Source organism: Phyllobates terribilis, unplaced genomic scaffold (assembly GCF_046119375.1).
Source record: "Phyllobates terribilis strain yellow unplaced genomic scaffold, ASM4611937v1 Scaffold_4__5_contigs__length_816908805, whole genome shotgun sequence".
Classification (NCBI taxonomy): domain Eukaryota; kingdom Metazoa; phylum Chordata; class Amphibia; order Anura; family Dendrobatidae; genus Phyllobates; species Phyllobates terribilis.
The window spans coordinates 36,641,296-36,664,091 of record NW_027362764.1 but is presented as its reverse complement, the minus strand read 5'-3'; positions in this window follow the sequence as shown (position 1 = coordinate 36,664,091).

Sequence of the window (22,796 nt, the reverse complement as noted above, 5' to 3'; positions counted from 1 at the left end):
AGAACAATGGAAGAGTTCCGAAGCATTTTTAAACTTCAGCGGAATTCCAAGAACAATGGAAGAATTCCGAAGCATTTTTAAACTTCAGCTCAATTCGGAGAACAATGGAAGAGTTCCGAAACATTTTTAAACTTCACCAGAATTCCGATAAAAAGTAAGAATTCCGAAGCATTTTTAAACTTCAGCGGAATTCCAAGAACAATGGAAGAGTTCCGAAGCATTTTTAAACTTCAGCAGAATTCCGAGAACAATGGAAGTGTTTCGAAGCATTTTTAAACTTCAGCAGAATTCCGAGAACAATGGAAGCGTTCCGAAGCATTTTTAAACTTCAGCAGAATTCCAAGAACAATGGAAGAGTTCCGAAGCATTTTTAAAATTCAGCTCAATTCGGTGAACAATGGAAGAGTTCCGAAGCATTTTTAAACTTCAGAGGTGTTCCGAGAACAATGGATAAGTTCCGAAGCATTTTTAAACTTCAGCAAAATTCCGAGAACAATCGAAGAGTTGTGAAGCATTTTTAAACTTCAGCAGAATTCCGAGAACAATGGAAGAGTTCTGAAGCATTTTTAAACTTCAGCCTAATTCCGAGAACAATGGAAGAGATCCGAAGCATTTCCAAACGTCATCGGAATTCCGAGAACAATGGAAGAGTTCCGAAGCATTTTTAAACTTCAGCGGAATTCCATGAATAATGGAAGAGTTCCGAAGCATTTTTAAACTTCAGCTCAATTCGGAGAACAATGGAAGAGTTCCGAAACATTTTTAAACTTCACCAGAATTCCGAGAAAAATGTAAGAATTCCGAAGCATTTTTAAACTTCAGCAGAATTCCGAGAACAATGGAAGAGTTCCGAAGCATTTTTAAACTTCAGCGGAATTCTGAGAACAATGGAAGAGTTCCGAAGCATTTTTAAACTTCAGCAGAATTGCGAGAACAATCAAAGAGTTCTGAAGTATTTTTAAAATTCAGCAGAATTCCTATATCAATGGAAGAGTTCCGAAGCATTTTTAAACTCCAGCGGAATTCCAAAAACTATGGAAGAGTTCCGTAGCATTTTTAAACTTCAGCGGAATTCCAAGAACAATGTAAGAGTTCAGAAGCATTTTTAAACTTCAGCAGAATTCTGATAACAATGGAAGAGCTCCGAAGCATTTTTAAACTTCAGCTGATTCCGGAGAGCAACGGAAGAGTTCCGAATCATTTTTAAACTTCAGCGGAATTCCGAGAAAAATGGAAGAGTTCCGAAGCATTTTCAAACTTTAGCAGAATTGCGAGAACAATGAAAGAGTTCCGAAGCATTTTTAAACTTCAGAGGCGTTCCGAGAACAATGGAAAAGTTCCGAAGCATTTTTAAACTTCAGCGGAATTCCGAGAACAACCGAAGAGTTCTGAAGCATTTTTAAACTTCAGCAGAATTCCGAGAACAATGGAAGAGTTCCGAAGCATTTTTAAACTTCCGCCTAATTCCGAGAACAATGGAAGAGATAAGAAGCATTTTTAAATATCAGCGGAATTCCGAGAACAATGGAAGAGTTCCGAAGCATTTTTAAACTTCAGCGGAATTCCAAGAACAATGGAAGATTTCCGAAGCATTTTTAAACTTCACCTCAATTCGGAGAACAATGGAAGAGTTCCGAAACATTTTTAAACTTCACCAGAATTCCGAGAAAAATGTAAGAATTCCGAAGCATTTTTAAACTTCAACAGAATTCTGAGAAGAATGGAAGAGTTCCGAAGCATTTTTAAACGTCAGCGGAATTCTGAGAACAATGTAAGAGTTCCGAAGCATTTTTAAACTTCAGCGGAATTCCGAGAACAACGGAAGAGTTCCAAAGCATTTTTAAACTTCAGCAGAATTCCGAGAAGAATGCAAGAGTTTCGAAGCATTTTTAAACTTCAGCAGAATTCCGAGAACAGTGGAAGAGTTCTGAAGCATTTTTAAACTTCAGCGGAATTGCAAGAACAATCGAAGAGTTCTGAAGCATTTTTAAACTTCAACAGAATTCCGAGAACAATGTAAGAGTTCCAAAGCATTTTTAAACTTCAGCAGAATTGCGAGAACAATGGAAGAGTTCCGAAGCATTTTTAAACTTCAGCGGCATTCCGAGAACAATGGAAGTGTTCCGAAGAATTTTTAAACTTCAGCGGAATTCCGAAAACAATGGAAAAGTTCTGAAGCATTTTTAAACTTCAGCAGAATTCCGAGAACAATGGAAGAGTTCCGAAGCATTTTTAAACTTTAGCGGAATTCTGAGAACAATGGAAGCGTTCCGAAGCATTTTTAAACTTCAGCAGAATTCCGAGAACAATGGAAGAGTTCCAAAGCATTTTTAAACTTCAGCAGAATTCCGAGAACAATGGAAGAGTTCCGAAGCATTTTTAAACTTCAGCAGCATTCCGAGAACAATCGAAGAGTTCCGAAGCATTTTTAAACTTCAGCAGAAGTCCGAGAACAATGGAACAGTTCCGAAGCATTTTTAAACTTCAGCAGAATTGCGAGAACAATGGAAGTGTTCTGAAGCATTTTTAAACTTTAGAGGCGTTCCGAGAACAATGGAAGAGTTCCGAAGCATTTTTAAACTTCAGCAGAATTCCTAGAACAATGGAAGAGTTCCAAAGCATTTTTAAGCTTCAGCAGAGTTCCGAGAACAATGGAAGAGTTCCGAAGCATTTTTAAACTACAGCGGCATTCTGAGAACAATGGAAGAGTTCTGAAGCATTTTTAAACTTCAGCAGAATTCCGAGAACAATGGAAGAGATCCGAAGCAATTTTAAACTTCAGCAGAATTCCGAGAGCAATGGAAGAGTTCCGAAGCATTTTTAAACTTCAGCGGAATTCCAAGAACAATGGAAGCGTTCCGAAGCGTTTTTAATCTTCAGCTCAATTTGGAGAACAATGGAAGAGTTCCGAAACATTTTTAAACTTCACCAGAAGCATTTTTAAACTTCAGCGGCATTCCGAGAACAATGGAAGAGTTCCGAAGCATTTTTAAACTTCAGCGGAATTCCAAGAACAATGGAAGAATTCCGAAGCATTTTTAAACTTCAGCTCAATTCGGAGAACAATGGAAGAGTTCCGAAACATTTTTAAACTTCACCAGAATTCCGATAAAAAGAAAGAATTCCGAAGCATTTTTAAACTTCAGCGGAATTCCAAGAACAATGGAAGAGTTCCGAATCATTTTTAAACTTCAGCAGAATTCCGAGAACAATGGAAGTGTTCCGAAGCATTTTTAAACTTCAGCAGAATTCCGAGAACAATGGAAGAGTTCCGAAGCATTTTTAAACTTCAGCAGAATTCCAAGAACAATGGAAGAGTTCCGAAGCATTTTTAAAATTCAGCTCAATTCGGTGAACAATGGAAGAGTTCCGAAGCATTTTTAAACTTCAGAGGCGTTCCGAGAACAATGGATAAGTTCCGAAGCATTTTTAAACTTCAGCAAAATTCCGAGAACAATGGAAGAGTTCTGAAGCATTTTTAAACTTCAGCCTAATTCCGAGAACAATGGAAGAGATCCGAAGCATTTCCAAACGTCATCGGAATTCCGAGAACAATGGAAGAGTTCCGAAGCATTTTTAAACTTCAGCGGAATTCCATGAATAATGGAAGAGTTCCGAAGCATTTTTAAACTTCAGCTCAATTCGGAGAACAATGGAAGAGTTCCGAAACATTTTTAAACTTCACCAGAATTCCGAGAAAAATGTAAGAATTCCGAAGCATTTTTAAACTTCAGCAGAATTCCGAGAACAATGGAAGAGTTCCGAAGCATTTTTAAACTTCAGCGGAATTCTGAGAACAATGGAAGAGTTCCGAAGCATTTTTAAACTTCAGCAGAATTGCGAGAACAATCAAAGAGTTCTGAAGTATTTTTAAAATTCAGCAGAATTCCTATATCAATGGAAGAGTTCCGAAGCATTTTTAAACTCCAGCGGAATTCCAAAAACTATGGAAGAGTTCCGTAGCATTTTTAAACTTCAGCGGAATTCCAAGAACAATGTAAGAGTTCAGAAGCATTTTTAAACTTCAGCAGAATTCTGATAACAATGGAAGAGCTCCGAAGCATTTTTAAACTTCAGCTGATTCCGGAGAGCAACGGAAGAGTTCCGAATCATTTTTAAACTTCAGCGGAATTCCGAGAAAAATGGAAGAGTTCCGAAGCATTTTTAAACTTTAGCAGAATTGCGAGAACAATGAAAGAGTTCCGAAGCATTTTTAAACTTCAGAGGCGTTCCGAGAACAATGGAAAAGTTCCGAAGCATTTTTAAACTTCAGCGGAATTCCGAGAACAACCGAAGAGTTCTGAAGCATTTTTAAACTTCAGCAGAATTCCGAGAACAATGGAAGAGTTCCGAAGCATTTTTAAACTTCCGCCTAATTCCGAGAACAATGGAAGAGATAAGAAGCATTTTTAAATATCAGCGGAATTCCGAGAACAATGGAAGAGTTCCGAAGCATTTTTAAACTTCAGCGGAATTCCAAGAACAATGGAAGATTTCCGAAGCATTTTTAAACTTCACCTCAATTCGGAGAACAATGGAAGAGTTCCGAAACATTTTTAAACTTCACCAGAATTCCGAGAAAAATGTAAGAATTCCGAAGCATTTTTAAACTTCAACAGAATTCCGAGAAGAATGGAAGAGTTCCGAAGCATTTTTAAACGTCAGCGGAATTCTGAGAACAATGTAAGAGTTCCGAAGCATTTTTAAACTTCAGCGGAATTCCGAGAACAACGGAAGAGTTCCAAAGCATTTTTAAACTTCAGCAGAATTCCGAGAAGAATGCAAGAGTTTCGAAGCATTTTTAAACTTCAGCAGAATTCCGAGAACAGTGGAAGAGTTCTGAAGCATTTTTAAACTTCAGCGGAATTGCAAGAACAATCGAAGAGTTCTGAAGCATTTTTAAACTTCAACAGAATTCCGAGAACAATGTAAGAGTTCCAAAGCATTTTTAAACTTCAGCAGAATTGCGAGAACAATGGAAGAGTTCCGAAGCATTTTTAAACTTCAGCGGCATTCCGAGAACAATGGAAGTGTTCCGAAGAATTTTTAAACTTCAGCGGAATTCCGAAAACAATGGAAAAGTTCTGAAGCATTTTTAAACTTCAGCAGAATTCCGAGAACAATGGAAGAGTTCCGAAGCATTTTTAAACTTTAGCGGAATTCTGAGAACAATGGAAGCGTTCCGAAGCATTTTTAAACTTCAGCAGAATTCCGAGAACAATGGAAGAGTTCCAAAGCATTTTTAAACTTCAGCAGAATTCCGAGAACAATGGAAGAGTTCCGAAGCATTTTTAAACTTCAGCAGCATTCCGAGAACAATCGAAGAGTTCCGAAGCATTTTTAAACTTCAGCAGAAGTCCGAGAACAATGGAACAGTTCCGAAGCATTTTTAAACTTCAGCAGAATTGCGAGAACAATGGAAGTGTTCTGAAGCATTTTTAAACTTTAGAGGCGTTCCGAGAACAATGGAAGAGTTCCGAAGCATTTTTAAACTTCAGCAGAATTCCTAGAACAATGGAAGAGTTCCAAAGCATTTTTAAGCTTCAGCAGAGTTCCGAGAACAATGGAAGAGTTCCGAAGCATTTTTAAACTTCAGCAGAATTGCGAGAACAATCAAAGAGTTCTGAAGTATTTTTAAAATTCAGCAGAATTCCTATATCAATGGAAGAGTTCCGAAGCATTTTTAAACTCCAGCGGAATTCCAAAAACTATGGAAGAGTTCCGTAGCATTTTTAAACTTCAGCGGAATTCCAAGAACAATGTAAGAGTTCAGAAGCATTTTTAAACTTCAGCAGAATTCTGATAACAATGGAAGAGCTCCGAAGCATTTTTAAACTTCAGCTGATTCCGGAGAGCAACGGAAGAGTTCCGAATCATTTTTAAACTTCAGCGGAATTCCGAGAAAAATGGAAGAGTTCCGAAGCATTTTCAAACTTTAGCAGAATTGCGAGAACAATGAAAGAGTTCCGAAGCATTTTTAAACTTCAGAGGCGTTCCGAGAACAATGGAAAAGTTCCGAAGCATTTTTAAACTTCAGCGGAATTCCGAGAACAACCGAAGAGTTCTGAAGCATTTTTAAACTTCAGCAGAATTCCGAGAACAATGGAAGAGTTCCGAAGCATTTTTAAACTTCCGCCTAATTCCGAGAACAATGGAAGAGATAAGAAGCATTTTTAAATATCAGCGGAATTCCGAGAACAATGGAAGAGTTCCGAAGCATTTTTAAACTTCAGCGGAATTCCAAGAACAATGGAAGATTTCCGAAGCATTTTTAAACTTCACCTCAATTCGGAGAACAATGGAAGAGTTCCGAAACATTTTTAAACTTCACCAGAATTCCGAGAAAAATGTAAGAATTCCGAAGCATTTTTAAACTTCAACAGAATTCCGAGAAGAATGGAAGAGTTCCGAAGCATTTTTAAACGTCAGCGGAATTCTGAGAACAATGTAAGAGTTCCGAAGCATTTTTAAACTTCAGCGGAATTCCGAGAACAACGGAAGAGTTCCAAAGCATTTTTAAACTTCAGCAGAATTCCGAGAAGAATGCAAGAGTTTCGAAGCATTTTTAAACTTCAGCAGAATTCCGAGAACAGTGGAAGAGTTCTGAAGCATTTTTAAACTTCAGCGGAATTGCAAGAACAATCGAAGAGTTCTGAAGCATTTTTAAACTTCAACAGAATTCCGAGAACAATGTAAGAGTTCCAAAGCATTTTTAAACTTCAGCAGAATTGCGAGAACAATGGAAGAGTTCCGAAGCATTTTTAAACTTCAGCGGCATTCCGAGAACAATGGAAGTGTTCCGAAGCATTTTTAAACTTCAGCGGAATTCCGAAAACAATGGAAAAGTTCTGAAGCATTTTTAAACTTCAGCAGAATTCCGAGAACAATGGAAGAGTTCCGAAGCATTTTTAAACTTTAGCGGAATTCTGAGAACAATGGAAGCGTTCCGAAGCATTTTTAAACTTCAGCAGAATTCCGAGAACAATGGAAGAGTTCCAAAGCATTTTTAAACTTCAGCAGAATTCCGAGAACAATGGAAGAGTTCCGAAGCATTTTTAAACTTCAGCAGCATTCCGAGAAAAATCGAAGAGTTCCGAAGCATTTTTAAACTTCGGCAGAAGTCCGAGAACAATGGAACAGTTCCGAAGCATTTTTAAACTTCAGCAGAATTGCGAGAACAATGGAAGTGTTCCGAAGCATTTTTAAACTTCAGAGGCGTTCCGAGAACAATGGAAGAGTTCCGAAGCATTTTTAAACTTCAGCAGAATTCCTAGAACAATGGAAGAGTTCCAAAGCATTTTTAAGCTTCAGCAGAGTTCCGAGAACAATGGAAGAGTTCCGAAGCATTTTTAAACTACAGCGGCATTCTGAGAACAATGGAAGAGTTCTGAAGCATTTTTAAACTTCAGCAGAATTCCGAGAACAATGGAAGAGATCCGAAGCAATTTTAAACTTCAGCAGAATTCCGAGAGCAATGGAAGAGTTCCGAAGCATTTTTAAACGTAAGCGGAATTCCAAGAACAATGGAAGCGTTCCGAAGCGTTTTTAATCTTCAGCTCAATTTGGAGAACAATGGAAGAGTTCCGAAACATTTTTAAACTTCACCAGAAGCATTTTTAAACTTCAGCGGCATTCCGAGAACAATGGAAGAGTTCCGAAGCATTTTTAAACTTCAGCGGAATTCCAAGAACAATGGAAGAATTCCGAAGCATTTTTAAACTTCAGCTCAATTCGGAGAACAATGGAAGAGTTCCGAAACATTTTTAAACTTCACCAGAATTCCGATAAAAAGAAAGAATTCCGAAGCATTTTTAAACTTCAGCGGAATTCCAAGAACAATGGAAGAGTTCCGAATCATTTTTAAACTTCAGCAGAATTCCGAGAACAATGGAAGTGTTCCGAAGCATTTTTAAACTTCAGCAGAATTCCGAGAACAATGGAAGAGTTCCGAAGCATTTTTAAACTTCAGCAGAATTCCAAGAACAATGGAAGAGTTCCGAAGCATTTTTAAAATTCAGCTCAATTCGGTGAACAATGGAAGAGTTCCGAAGCATTTTTAAACTTCAGAGGCGTTCCGAGAACAATGGATAAGTTCCGAAGCATTTTTAAACTTCAGCAAAATTCCGAGAACAATCGAAGAGTTGTGAAGCATTTTTAAACTTCAGCAGAATTCCAAGAACAATGGAAGAGTTCTGAAGCATTTTTAAACTTCAGCCTAATTCCGAGAACAATGGAAGAGATCCGAAGCATTTCCAAACGTCATCGGAATTCCGAGAACAATGGAAGAGTTCCGAAGCATTTTTAAACTTCAGCGGAATTCCATGAATAATGGAAGAGTTCCGAAGCATTTTTAAACTTCAGCTCAATTCGGAGAACAATGGAAGAGTTCCGAAACATTTTTAAACTTCACCAGAATTCCGAGAAAAATGTAAGAATTCCGAAGCATTTTTAAACTTCAGCAGAATTCCGAGAACAATGGAAGAGTTCCGAAGCATTTTTAAACTTCAGCGGAATTCTGAGAACAATGGAAGAGTTCCGAAGCATTTTTAAACTTCAGCAGAATTGCGAGAACAATCAAAGAGTTCTGAAGTATTTTTAAAATTCAGCAGAATTCCTATATCAATGGAAGAGTTCCGAAGCATTTTTAAACTCCAGCGGAATTCCAAAAACTATGGAAGAGTTCCGTAGCATTTTTAAACTTCAGCGGAATTCCAAGAACAATGTAAGAGTTCAGAAGCATTTTTAAACTTCAGCAGAATTCTGATAACAATGGAAGAGCTCCGAAGCATTTTTAAACTTCAGCTGATTCCGGAGAGCAACGGAAGAGTTCCGAATCATTTTTAAACTTCAGCGGAATTCCGAGAAAAATGGAAGAGTTCCGAAGCATTTTTAAACTTTAGCAGAATTGCGAGAACAATGAAAGAGTTCCGAAGCATTTTTAAACTTCAGAGGCGTTCCGAGAACAATGGAAAAGTTCCGAAGCATTTTTAAACTTCAGCGGAATTCCGAGAACAACCGAAGAGTTCTGAAGCATTTTTAAACTTCAGCAGAATTCCGAGAACAATGGAAGAGTTCCGAAGCATTTTTAAACTTCCGCCTAATTCCGAGAACAATGGAAGAGATAAGAAGCATTTTTAAATATCAGCGGAATTCCGAGAACAATGGAAGAGTTCCGAAGCATTTTTAAACTTCAGCGGAATTCCAAGAACAATGGAAGATTTCCGAAGCATTTTTAAACTTCACCTCAATTCGGAGAACAATGGAAGAGTTCCGAAACATTTTTAAACTTCACCAGAATTCCGAGAAAAATGTAAGAATTCCGAAGCATTTTTAAACTTCAACAGAATTCCGAGAAGAATGGAAGAGTTCCGAAGCATTTTTAAACGTCAGCGGAATTCTGAGAACAATGTAAGAGTTCCGAAGCATTTTTAAACTTCAGCGGAATTCCGAGAACAACGGAAGAGTTCCAAAGCATTTTTAAACTTCAGCAGAATTCCGAGAAGAATGCAAGAGTTTCGAAGCATTTTTAAACTTCAGCAGAATTCCGAGAACAGTGGAAGAGTTCTGAAGCATTTTTAAACTTCAGCGGAATTGCAAGAACAATCGAAGAGTTCTGAAGCATTTTTAAACTTCAACAGAATTCCGAGAACAATGTAAGAGTTCCAAAGCATTTTTAAACTTCAGCAGAATTGCGAGAACAATGGAAGAGTTCCGAAGCATTTTTAAACTTCAGCGGCATTCCGAGAACAATGGAAGTGTTCCGAAGAATTTTTAAACTTCAGCGGAATTCCGAAAACAATGGAAAAGTTCTGAAGCATTTTTAAACTTCAGCAGAATTCCGAGAACAATGGAAGAGTTCCGAAGCATTTTTAAACTTTAGCGGAATTCTGAGAACAATGGAAGCGTTCCGAAGCATTTTTAAACTTCAGCAGAATTCCGAGAACAATGGAAGAGTTCCAAAGCATTTTTAAACTTCAGCAGAATTCCGAGAACAATGGAAGAGTTCCGAAGCATTTTTAAACTTCAGCAGCATTCCGAGAACAATCGAAGAGTTCCGAAGCATTTTTAAACTTCAGCAGAAGTCCGAGAACAATGGAACAGTTCCGAAGCATTTTTAAACTTCAGCAGAATTGCGAGAACAATGGAAGTGTTCCGAAGCATTTTTAAACTTCAGAGGCGTTCCGAGAACAATGGAAGAGTTCCGAAGCATTTTTAAACTTCAGCAGAATTCCTAGAACAATGGAAGAGTTCCAAAGCATTTTTAAGCTTCAGCAGAGTTCCGAGAACAATGGAAGAGTTCCGAAGCATTTTTAAACTTCAGCGGCATTCCGAGAACAATGGAAGAGTTCTGAAGCATTTTTAAACTTCAGCAGAATTCCGAGAATAATGGAAGAGATCCGAAGCAATTTTAAACTTCAGCAGAATTCCGAGAACAATGGAAGAGTTCCGAAGCATTTTTAAACTTCAGCGGAATTCCAAGAACAATGGAAGCATTCCGAAGCGTTTTTAATCTTCAGCTCAATTCGGAGAACAATGGAAGAGTTCCGAAACATTTTTAAACTTCACCAGAAGCATTTTTAAACTTCAGCGGCATTCCGAGAACAATGGAAGAGTTCCGAAGCATTTTTAAACTTCAGCGGAATTCCAAGAACAATGGAAGAATTCCGAAGCATTTTTAAACTTCAGCTCAATTCGGAGAACAATGGAAGAGTTCCGAAACATTTTTAAACTTCACCAGAATTCCGATAAAAAGTAAGAATTCCGAAGCATTTTTAAACTTCAGCGGAATTCCAAGAACAATGGAAGAGATCCGAAGCATTTTTAAACTTCAGCAGAATTCCGAGAACAATGGAAGTGTTCCGAAGCATTTTTAAACTTCAGCAGAATTCCGAGAACAATGGAAGAGTTCCGAAGCATTTTTAAACTTCAGCAGAATTCCAAGAACAATGGAAGAGTTCCGAAGCATTTTTAAAATTCAGCTCAATTCGGTGAACAATGGAAGAGTTCCGAAGCATTTTTAAACTTCAGAGGCGTTCCGAGAACAATGGATAAGTTCCGAAGCATTTTTAAACTTCAGCAAAATTCCGAGAACAATCGAAGAGTTGTGAAGCATTTTTAAACTTCACCAGAAGCATTTTTAAACTTCAGCGGCATTCCGAGAACAATGGAAGAGTTCCGAAGCATTTTTAAACTTCAGCCTAATTGCGAGAACAATGGAAGAGATCCGAAGCATTTCCAAACGTCATCGGAATTCCGAGAACAATGGAAGAGTTCCGAAGCATTTTTAAACTTCAGCGGAATTCCATGAATAATGGAAGAGTTCCGAAGCATTTTTAAACTTCAGCTCAATTCGGAGAACAATGGAAGAGTTCCGAAACATTTTTAAACTTCACCAGAATTCCGAGAAAAATGTAAGAATTCCGAAGCATTTTTAAACTTCAGCAGAATTCCGAGAACAATGGAAGAGTTCCGAAGCATTCTTAAACTTCAGCAGAATTCTGAGAACAATGTAAGAGTTCAGAAGCATTTTTAAACTTCAACGGAACTCCAAGAACAATGGAAGAGTTCCAAAGCATTTTTAAACTTCAGCAGAATTTCGAGAAGAATGGAAGAGTTTCGAAGCATTTTTAAACTTCAGCATAATTCCGAGAACAATGGAAGAGTTCTGAAGCATTTTTAACTTCAGCGGAATTCCGAGAACAATGGAAGAGATCCGAAGCATTTTTAAACGTCAGCGGAATTCCGAGAACAATGGAAGAGTTCCAAAGCATTTTTAAATGTAAGCGGAATTCCAAGATCAATGGAAGAGTTCAGAAGCATTTTTAAACTTCAGCGGAATTCCGAGAACAATGGAAGAGATCCAAAGCATTTTTAAACATCAGCGGAATTCCGAGAACAATGGAAGAGTTCCGAAGCATTTTTAAACGTAAGCGGAATTCCAAGATCAATGGAAGAGTTCCGAAGCATTTTTAAACTTCAGCAGAATTCCGAGAACAATGGAAGAGTTCCGAAGCATTTTTAAACTTTAGCAGAATTGCGAGAACAATGGAAGAGTTCCGAAGCATTTTTAAACTTCAGAGGCATTCCGAGAACAATGGAAAAGTTCCGAAGCATTTTTAAACTTCAGCGGAATTCCGAGAACAACCGAAGAGTTCTGAAGCATTTTTAAACTTCAGCAGAATTCCGAGAACAATGGAAGAGTTCCGAAGCATTTTTAAACTTCAGGCTAATTCCGAGAAAAATAGAAGAGATCCGAAGCATTTTCAAACGTCAGCGGAATTCCGAGAACAATGGAAGAGTTCCGAAGCATTTTTAAACTTCAGCGGAATTCCAAGCACAATGGAAGAGTTCCGAAGCATTTTTAAACTTCAGCTCAATTCAGAGAACAATGGAAGAGTTCCGAAACATTTTTAAACTTCACCAGAAATCCGAGAACAATGGAAGAGATCCAAAGCATTTTTAAACATCAGCGGAATTCGGAGAACAATGGAAGAGTTCCGAAGCATTTTTAAATGTAAGCGGAATTCCAAGATTAATGGAAGAGTTCCGAAACATTTTTAAACTTCAACAGGATTCCGAGAACAATGGAAGAGTTCCAAAGCATTTTTAAATGTAAGCGGAATTCCCAGATCAATGGAAGAGTTCAGAAGCATTTTTAAACTTCAGCGGAATTCCGAGAACAATGGAAGAGATCCAAAGCATTTTTAAACATCAGCGGAATTCCGAGAACAATGGAAGAGTTCCGAAGCATTTTTAAACGTAAGCGGAATTCCAAGATCAATGGAAGAGTTCCGAAGCATTTTTAAACTTCAGCAGAATTCCGAGAACAATGGAAGAGTTCCGAAGCATTTTTAAACTTTAGCAGAATTGCGAGAACAATGGAAGAGTTCCGAAGCATTTTTAAACTTCAGAGGCATTCCGAGAACAATGGAAAAGTTCCGAAGCATTTTTAAACTTCAGCGGAATTCCGAGAACAACCGAAGAGTTCTGAAGCATTTTTAAACTTCAGCAGAATTCCGAGAACAATGGAAGAGTTCCGAAGCATTTTTAAACTTCAGGCTAATTCCGAGAAAAATGGAAGAGATCCAAAGCATTTTTAAACATCAGCGGAATTCCGAGAACAATGGAAGAGCTCCGAAGCATTTTTAAATGTAAGCGGAATTCCAAGATTAATGGAAGAGTTCCGAAGCATTTTTAAACTTCAGCAGGATTTCGAGAACAATGGAAGAGTTCCGAAGCATTTTTAAACTTCAGCTCAATTCGGAGAACAATGGAAGAGTTCCGAAACATTTTTAAACTTCAGCAGAATTCCGATAAAAATGTAAGAATTCCTAAGCATTTTTAAACTTCAGCGGAATTCCAAGAACAATGGAAGAGTTCCGAAGCATTTTTAAACTTCAGCGGCATTCCGAGAACAATGGAAGAGTTCTGAAGCATTTTTAAACTTCAGCAGAATTCCGAGAACAATGGAAGAGTTCCGAAGCAATTTTAAACTTCAGCAGAATTCCGAGAACAATGGAAGAGTTCCGAAGCATTTTTAAACTTCAGCGGAATTCCAAGAACAATGGAAGCGTTCCGAAGCGTTTTTAATCTTCAGCTCAATTCGGAGAACAATGGAAGAGTTCCGAAACATTTTTAAACTTCACCAGAAGCATTTTTAAACTTCAGCGGCATTCCGAGAACAATGGAAGAGTTCCGAAGCATTTTTAAACTTCAGCCTAATTGCGAGAACAATGGAAGAGATCCGAAGCATTTCCAAACGTCATCGGAATTACGAGAACAATGGAAGAGTTCCGAAGCATTTTTAAACTTCAGCGGAATTCCATGAATAATGGAAGAGTTCCAAAGCATTTTTAAACTTCAGCTCAATTCGGAGAACAATGGAAGAGTTCCGAAACATTTTTAAACTTCACCAGAATTCCGAGAAAAATGTAAGAATTCCGAAGCATTTTTAAACTTCAGCAGAATTCCGAGAACAATGGAAGAGTTCCGAAGCATTTTTAAACTTCAGCAGAATTCTGAGAACAATGTAAGAGTTCAGAAGCATTTTTAAACTTCAACGGAACTCCAAGAACAATGGAAGAGTTCCGAAGCATTTTTAAAATTCAGCTCAATTCGGTGAACAATGGAAGAGTTCCGAAGCATTTTTAAACTTCAGAGGCGTTCCGAGAACAATGGATAAGTTCCGAAGCATTTTTAAACTTCAGCAAAATTCCGAGAACAATCGAAGAGTTGTGAAGCATTTTTAAACTTCAGCAGAATTCCAAGAACAATGGAAGAGTTCTGAAGCATTTTTAAACTTCAGCCTAATTCCGAGAACAATGGAAGAGATCCGAAGCATTTCCAAACGTCATCGGAATTCCGAGAACAATGGAAGAGTTCCGAAGCATTTTTAAACTTCAGCGGAATTCCATGAATAATGGAAGAGTTCCGAAGCATTTTTAAACTTCAGCTCAATTCGGAGAACAATGGAAGAGTTCCGAAACATTTTTAAACTTCACCAGAATTCCGAGAAAAATGTAAGAATTCCGAAGCATTTTTAAACTTCAGCAGAATTCCGAGAACAATGGAAGAGTTCCGAAGCATTTTTAAACTTCAGCGGAATTCTGAGAACAATGGAAGAGTTCCGAAGCATTTTTAAACTTCAGCAGAATTGCGAGAACAATCAAAGAGTTCTGAAGTATTTTTAAAATTCAGCAGAATTCCTATATCAATGGAAGAGTTCCGAAGCATTTTTAAACTCCAGCGGAATTCCAAAAACTATGGAAGAGTTCCGTAGCATTTTTAAACTTCAGCGGAATTCCAAGAACAATGTAAGAGTTCAGAAGCATTTTTAAACTTCAGCAGAATTCTGATAACAATGGAAGAGCTCCGAAGCATTTTTAAACTTCAGCTGATTCCGGAGAGCAACGGAAGAGTTCCGAATCATTTTTAAACTTCAGCGGAATTCCGAGAAAAATGGAAGAGTTCCGAAGCATTTTTAAACTTTAGCAGAATTGCGAGAACAATGAAAGAGTTCCGAAGCATTTTTAAACTTCAGAGGCGTTCCGAGAACAATGGAAAAGTTCCGAAGCATTTTTAAACTTCAGCGGAATTCCGAGAACAACCGAAGAGTTCTGAAGCATTTTTAAACTTCAGCAGAATTCCGAGAACAATGGAAGAGTTCCGAAGCATTTTTAAACTTCCGCCTAATTCCGAGAACAATGGAAGAGATAAGAAGCATTTTTAAATATCAGCGGAATTCCGAGAACAATGGAAGAGTTCCGAAGCATTTTTAAACTTCAGCGGAATTCCAAGAACAATGGAAGATTTCCGAAGCATTTTTAAACTTCACCTCAATTCGGAGAACAATGGAAGAGTTCCAAAACATTTTTAAACTTCACCAGAATTCCGAGAAAAATGTAAGAATTCCGAAGCATTTTTAAACTTCAACAGAATTCCGAGAAGAATGGAAGAGTTCCGAAGCATTTTTAAACGTCAGCGGAATTCTGAGAACAATGTAAGAGTTCCGAAGCATTTTTAAACTTCAGCGGAATTCCGAGAACAACGGAAGAGTTCCAAAGCATTTTTAAACTTCAGCAGAATTCCGAGAAGAATGCAAGAGTTTCGAAGCATTTTTAAACTTCAGCAGAATTCCGAGAACAGTGGAAGAGTTCTGAAGCATTTTTAAACTTCAGCGGAATTGCAAGAACAATCGAAGAGTTCTGAAGCATTTTTAAACTTCAACAGAATTCCGAGAACAATGTAAGAGTTCCAAAGCATTTTTAAACTTCAGCAGAATTGCGAGAACAATGGAAGAGTTCCGAAGCATTTTTAAACTTCAGCGGCATTCCGAGAACAATGGAAGTGTTCCGAAGAATTTTTAAACTTCAGCGGAATTCCGAAAACAATGGAAAAGTTCTGAAGCATTTTTAAACTTCAGCAGAATTCCGAGAACAATGGAAGAGTTCCGAAGCATTTTTAAACTTTAGCGGAATTCTGAGAACAATGGAAGCGTTCCGAAGCATTTTTAAACTTCAGCAGAATTCCGAGAACAATGGAAGAGTTCCAAAGCATTTTTAAACTTCAGCAGAATTCCGAGAACAATGGAAGAGTTCCGAAGCATTTTTAAACTTCAGCAGCATTCCGAGAACAATCGAAGAGTTCCGAAGCATTTTTAAACTTCAGCAGAAGTCCGAGAACAATGGAACAGTTCCGAAGCATTTTTAAACTTCAGCAGAATTGCGAGAACAATGGAAGTGTTCCGAAGCATTTTTAAACTTCAGAGGCGTTCCGAGAACAATGGAAGAGTTCCGAAGCATTTTTAAACTTCAGCAGAATTCCTAGAACAATGGAAGAGTTCCAAAGCATTTTTAAGCTTCAGCAGAGTTCCGAGAACAATGGAAGAGTTCCGAAGCATTTTTAAACTTCAGCGGCATTCCGAGAACAATGGAAGAGTTCTGAAGCATTTTTAAACTTCAGCAGAATTCCGAGAATAATGGAAGAGATCCGAAGCAATTTTAAACTTCAGCAGAATTCCGAGAACAATGGAAGAGTTCCGAAGCATTTTTAAACTTCAGCGGAATTCCAAGAACAATGGAAGCATTCCGAAGCGTTTTTAATCTTCAGCTCAATTCGGAGAACAATGGAAGAGTTCCGAAACATTTTTAAACTTCACCAGAAGCATTTTTAAACTTCAGCGGCATTCCGAGAACAATGGAAGAGTTCCGAAGCATTTTTAAACTTCAGCGGAATTCCAAGAACAATGGAAGAATTCCGAAGCATTTTTAAACTTCAGCTCAATTCGGAGAACAATGGAAGAGTTCCGAAACATTTTTAAACTTCACCAGAATTCCGATAAAAAGTAAGAATTCCGAAGCATTTTTAAACTTCAGCGGAATTCCAAGAACAATGGAAGAGATCCGAAGCATTTTTAAACTTCAGCAGAATTCCGAGAACAATGGAAGTGTTCCGAAGCATTTTTAAACTTCAGCAGAATTCCGAGAACAATGGAAGAGTTCCGAAGCATTTTTAAACTTCAGCAGAATTCCAAGAACAATGGAAGAGTTCCGAAGCATTTTTAAAATTCAGCTCAATTCGGTGAACAATGGAAGAGTTCCGAAGCATTTTTAAACTTCAGAGGCGTTCCGAGAACAATGGATAAGTTCCGAAGCATTTTTAAACTTCAGCAAAATTCCGAGAACAATCGAAGAGTTGTGAAGCATTTTTAAACTTCACCAGAAGCATTTTTAAACTTCAGCGGCATTCCGAGAACAATGGAAGAGTTCCGAAGCATTTTTAAACTTCAGCCTAATTGCGAGAACAATGGAAGAGATCCGAAGCATTTCCAAACGTCATCGGAATTCCGAGAACAATGGAAGAGTTCCGAAGCATTTTTAAACTTCAGCGGAATTCCATGAATAATGGAAGAGTTCCGAAGCATTTTTAAACTTCAGCTCAATTCGGAGAACAATGGAAGAGTTCCGAAACATTTTTAAACTTCACCAGAATTCCGAGAAAAATGTAAGAATTCCGAAGCATTTTTAAACTTCAGCAGAATTCCGAGAACAATGGAAGAGTTCCGAAGCATTCTTAAACTTCAGCAGAATTCTGAGAACAATGTAAGAGTTCAGAAGCATTTTTAAACTTCAACGGAACTCCAAGAACAATGGAAGAGTTCCAAAGCATTTTTAAACTTCAGCAGAATTTCGAGAAGAATGGAAGAGTTTCGAAGCATTTTTAAACTTCAGCATAATTCCGAGAACAATGGAAGAGTTCTGAAGCATTTTTAACTTCAGCGGAATTCCGAGAACAATGGAAGAGATCCGAAGCATTTTTAAACGTCAGCGGAATTCCGAGAACAATGGAAGAGTTCCAAAGCATTTTTAAATGTAAGCGGAATTCCAAGATCAATGGAAGAGTTCAGAAGCATTTTTAAACTTCAGCGGAATTCCGAGAACAATGGAAGAGATCCAAAGCATTTTTAAACATCAGCGGAATTCCGAGAACAATGGAAGAGTTCCGAAGCATTTTTAAACGTAAGCGGAATTCCAAGATCAATGGAAGAGTTCCGAAGCATTTTTAAACTTCAGCAGAATTCCGAGAACAATGGAAGAGTTCCGAAGCATTTTTAAACTTTAGCAGAATTGCGAGAACAATGGAAGAGTTCCGAAGCATTTTTAAACTTCAGAGGCATTCCGAGAACAATGGAAAAGTTCCGAAGCATTTTTAAACTTCAGCGGAATTCCGAGAACAACCGAAGAGTTCTGAAGCATTTTTAAACTTCAGCAGAATTCCGAGAACAATGGAAGAGTTCCGAAGCATTTTTAAACTTCAGGCTAATTCCGAGAAAAATAGAAGAGATCCGAAGCATTTTCAAACGTCAGCGGAATTCCGAGAACAATGGAAGAGTTCCGAAGCATTTTTAAACTTCAGCGGAATTCCAAGCACAATGGAAGAGTTCCGAAGCATTTTTAAACTTCAGCTCAATTCAGAGAACAATGGAAGAGTTCCGAAACATTTTTAAACTTCACCAGAAATCCGAGAACAATGGAAGAGATCCAAAGCATTTTTAAACATCAGCGGAATTCGGAGAACAATGGAAGAGTTCCGAAGCATTTTTAAATGTAAGCGGAATTCCAAGATTAATGGAAGAGTTCCGAAACATTTTTAAACTTCAACAGGATTCCGAGAACAATGGAAGAGTTCCAAAGCATTTTTAAATGTAAGCGGAATTCCCAGATCAATGGAAGAGTTCAGAAGCATTTTTAAACTTCAGCGGAATTCCGAGAACAATGGAAGAGATCCAAAGCATTTTTAAACATCAGCGGAATTCCGAGAACAATGGAAGAGTTCCGAAGCATTTTTAAACGTAAGCGGAATTCCAAGATCAATGGAAGAGTTCCGAAGCATTTTTAAACTTCAGCAGAATTCCGAGAACAATGGAAGAGTTCCGAAGCATTTTTAAACTTTAGCAGAATTGCGAGAACAATGGAAGAGTTCCGAAGCATTTTTAAACTTCAGAGGCATTCCGAGAACAATGGAAAAGTTCCGAAGCATTTTTAAACTTCAGCGGAATTCCGAGAACAACCGAAGAGTTCTGAAGCATTTTTAAACTTCAGCAGAATTCCGAGAACAATGGAAGAGTTCCGAAGCATTTTTAAACTTCAGGCTAATTCCGAGAAAAATGGAAGAGATCCAAAGCATTTTTAAACATCAGCGGAATTCCGAGAACAATGGAAGAGCTCCGAAGCATTTTTAAATGTAAGCGGAATTCCAAGATTAATGGAAGAGTTCCGAAGCATTTTTAAACTTCAGCAGGATTTCGAGAACAATGGAAGAGTTCCGAAGCATTTTTAAACTTCAGCTCAATTCGGAGAACAATGGAAGAGTTCCGAAACATTTTTAAACTTCAGCAGAATTCCGATAAAAATGTAAGAATTCCTAAGCATTTTTAAACTTCAGCGGAATTCCAAGAACAATGGAAGAGTTCCGAAGCATTTTTAAACTTCAGCGGCATTCCGAGAACAATGGAAGAGTTCTGAAGCATTTTTAAACTTCAGCAGAATTCCGAGAACAATGGAAGAGTTCCGAAGCAATTTTAAACTTCAGCAGAATTCCGAGAACAATGGAAGAGTTCCGAAGCATTTTTAAACTTCAGCGGAATTCCAAGAACAATGGAAGCGTTCCGAAGCGTTTTTAATCTTCAGCTCAATTCGGAGAACAATGGAAGAGTTCCGAAACATTTTTAAACTTCACCAGAAGCATTTTTAAACTTCAGCGGCATTCCGAGAACAATGGAAGAGTTCCGAAGCATTTTTAAACTTCAGCCTAATTGCGAGAACAATGGAAGAGATCCGAAGCATTTCCAAACATCATCGGAATTACGAGAACAATGGAAGAGTTCCGAAGCATTTTTAAACTTCAGCGGAATTCCATGAATAATGGAAGAGTTCCAAAGCATTTTTAAACTTCAGCTCAATTCGGAGAACAATGGAAGAGTTCCGAAACATTTTTAAACTTCACCAGAATTCCGAGAAAAATGTAAGAATTCCGAAGCATTTTTAAACTTCAGCAGAATTCCGAGAACAATGGAAGAGTTCCGAAGCATTTTTAAACTTCAGCAGAATTCTGAGAACAATGTAAGAGTTCAGAAGCATTTTTAAACTTCAACGGAACTCCAAGAACAATGGAAGAGTTCCAAAGCATTTTTAAACTTCAGCAGAATTTCAAGAAGAATGGAAGAGTTTCGAAGCATTTTTAAACTTCAGCATAATTCCGAGAACAATGGAAGAGTTCTGAAGCATTTTTAACTTCAGCGGAATTCCGAGAACAATGGAAGAGATCCGAAGCATTTTTAAACGTCAGCGGAATTCCGAGAACAATGGAAGAGTTCCAAAGCATTTTTAAATGTAAGCGGAATTCCAAGATCAATGGAAGAGTTCAGAAGCATTTTTAAACTTCAGCGGAATTCCGAGAACAATGGAAGAGATCCAAAGCATTTTTAAACATCAGCGGAATTCCGAGAACAATGGAAGAGTTCCGAAGCATTTTTAAACGTAAGCGGAATTCCAAGATCAATGGAAGAGTTCCGAAGCATTTTTAAACTTCAGCAGAATTCCGAGAACAATGGAAGAGTTCCGAAGCATTTTTAAACTTTAGCAGAATTGCGAGAACAATGGAAGAGTTCCGAAGCATTTTTAAACTTCAGAGGCATTCCGAGAACAATGGAAAAGTTCCGAAGCATTTTTAAACTTCAGCGGAATTCCGAGAACAACCGAAGAGTTCTGAAGCATTTTTAAACTTCAGCAGAATTCCGAGAACAATGGAAGAGTTCCGAAGCATTTTTAAACTTCAGGCTAATTCCGAGAAAAATAGAAGAGATCCGAAGCATTTTCAAACGTCAGCGGAATTCCGAGAACAATGGAAGAGTTCCGAAGCATTTTTAAACTTCAGCGGAATTCCAAGAACAATGGAAGAGTTCCGAAGCATTTTTAAACTTCAGCTCAATTCAGAGAACAATGGAAGAGTTCCGAAACATTTTTAAACTTCACCAGAATTCCGAGAACAATGGAAGAGATCCAAAGCATTTTTAAACATCAGCGGAATTCGGAGAACAATGGAAGAGTTCCGAAGCATTTTTAAATGTAAGCGGAATTCCAAGATTAATGGAAGAGTTCCGAAACATTTTTAAACTTCAGCAGGATTCCGAGAACAATGGAAGAGTTCCAAAGCATTTTTAAATGTAAGCGGAATTCCCAGATCAATGGAAGAGTTCAGAAGCATTTTTAAACTTCAGCGGAATTCCGAGAACAATGGAAGAGATCCAAAGCATTTTTAAACATCAGCGGAATTCCGAGAACAATGGAAGAGTTCCGAAGCATTTTTAAACGTAAGCGGAATTCCAAGATCAATGGAAGAGTTCCGAAGCATTTTTAAACTTCAGCAGAATTCCGAGAACAATGGAAGAGTTCCGAAGCATTTTTAAACTTCAGCAGAATTCCGATAAAAATGTAAGAATTCCTAAGCATTTTTAAACTTCAGCGGAATTCCAAGAACAATGGAAGAGTTCCGAAGCATTTTTAAACTTCAGCGGCATTCCGAGAACAATGGAAGAGTTCTGAAGCATTTTTAAACTTCAGCAGAATTCCGAGAACAATGGAAGAGTTCCGAAGCAATTTTAAACTTCAGCAGAATTCCGAGAACAATGGAAGAGTTCCGAAGCATTTTTAAACTTCAGCGGAATTCCAAGAACAATGGAAGCGTTCCGAAGCGTTTTTAATCTTCAGCTCAATTCGGAGAACAATGGAAGAGTTCCGAAACATTTTTAAACTTCACCAGAAGCATTTTTAAACTTCAGCGGCATTCCGAGAACAATGGAAGAGTTCCGAAGCATTTTTAAACTTCAGCCTAATTGCGAGAACAATGGAAGAGATCCGAAGCATTTCCAAACGTCATCGGAATTCCGAGAACAATGGAAGAGTTCCGAAGCATTTTTAAACTTCAGCGGAATTCCATGAATAATGGAAGAGTTCCGAAGCATTTTTAAACTTCAGCTCAATTCGGAGAACAATGGAAGAGTTCCGAAACATTTTTAAACTTCAGCAGAATTCCGAGAACAATGGAAGAGTTCCGAAGCATTTTTAAACTTTAGCAGAATTGCGAGAACAATGGAAGAGTTCCGAAGCATTTTTAAACTTCAGAGGCATTCCGAGAACAATGGAAAAGTTCCGAAGCATTTTTAAACTTCAGCGGAATTCCGAGAACAACCGAAGAGTTCTGAAGCATTTTTAAACTTCAGCAGAATTCTGAGAACAATGGAAGAGTTCCGAAGCATTTTTAAACTTCAGGCTAATTCCGAGAAAAATAGAAGAGATCCGAAGCATTTTCAAACGTCAGCGGAATTCCGAGAACAATGGAAGAGTTCCGAAGCATTTTTAAACTTCAGCGGAATTCCAAGAACAATGGAAGAGTTCCGAAGCATTTTTAAACTTCAGCTCAATTCAGAGAACAATGGAAGAGTTCCGAAACATTTTTAAACTTCACCAGAATTCCGAGAACAATGGAAGAGATCCAAAGCATTTTTAAACATCAGCGGAATTCGGAGAACAATGGAAGAGTTCCGAAGCATTTTTAAATGTAAGCGGAATTCCAAGATTAATGGAAGAGTTCCGAAACATTTTTAAACTTCAGCAGGATTCCGAGAACAATGGAAGAGTTCCAAAGCATTTTTAAATGTAAGCGGAATTCCCAGATCAATGGAAGAGTTCAGAAGCATTTTTAAACTTCAGCGGAATTCCGAGAACAATGGAAGAGAT